Here is a 635-nt window from a genome sequence, read left to right on the forward strand (position 1 = left end):
GGGCAGCAGATACATGGGAACACCACCACCTGCAAGTTCCCTTCCAAACTACTCACCATCCTGACTTGGAAACATAGTGTTGCTGGGTCAAAATCCTGGAATTCCCTCGCTATCAGTTTGTGGGTGTACCTACAACTCAATGACTGCAACAGTTCAAGTAGCTCACCTGCACATTCTCAAAGACAATTAGGAACAGACAATAAATGTTGGCACAAGGAATGCCCACATCCCATGAAAACAATTTAAAATGAAAAACCAGTCAGCCATACATTGTTTTCACCATGTTCCACCATCCATTATGACCGTAACTGATTTACATCCCAATTTTTGTCTGCTCCCACATCCCTTGATTATCTTATAGCCAACTAATCTATTGAGCTCAACGTTAAATGTACTCAACAATCAGAATCCACAACTCTCAAGAGAAGAGAAATCCAAAAATTCCAACTTACAAAATGAAGAAATTTCTCATATTAGTCCAAAATGCTTATCCTAGGATTCAGTCCCGTTCTAAACTCTGTAATCAGGAGAAAAAAGCCTCATCTCAGGAATCAACTTTCATTGCGCCAACCTCTTAGCTAGAAATGATTTTCTGAAGAAGGGTCTAGGCCCGAAACGTCAGCCTTCCTGCTCCT

At 41.1% G+C, this 635-nt stretch overlaps 1 protein-coding gene across 3 annotated transcripts in view; it reads left to right on the forward strand.

The window, feature by feature from the left end:
* Positions 1 to 635, forward strand: part of nsmaf (neutral sphingomyelinase (N-SMase) activation associated factor) — a 64,663-nt gene that overhangs the window by 19,348 nt on the left and 44,680 nt on the right. The gene's annotated exons all lie outside the window — the stretch shown is intronic.

Source organism: Rhincodon typus, chromosome 4, assembly GCF_021869965.1.
Source record: "Rhincodon typus isolate 14 chromosome 4, sRhiTyp1.1, whole genome shotgun sequence".
Classification (NCBI taxonomy): domain Eukaryota; kingdom Metazoa; phylum Chordata; class Chondrichthyes; order Orectolobiformes; family Rhincodontidae; genus Rhincodon; species Rhincodon typus.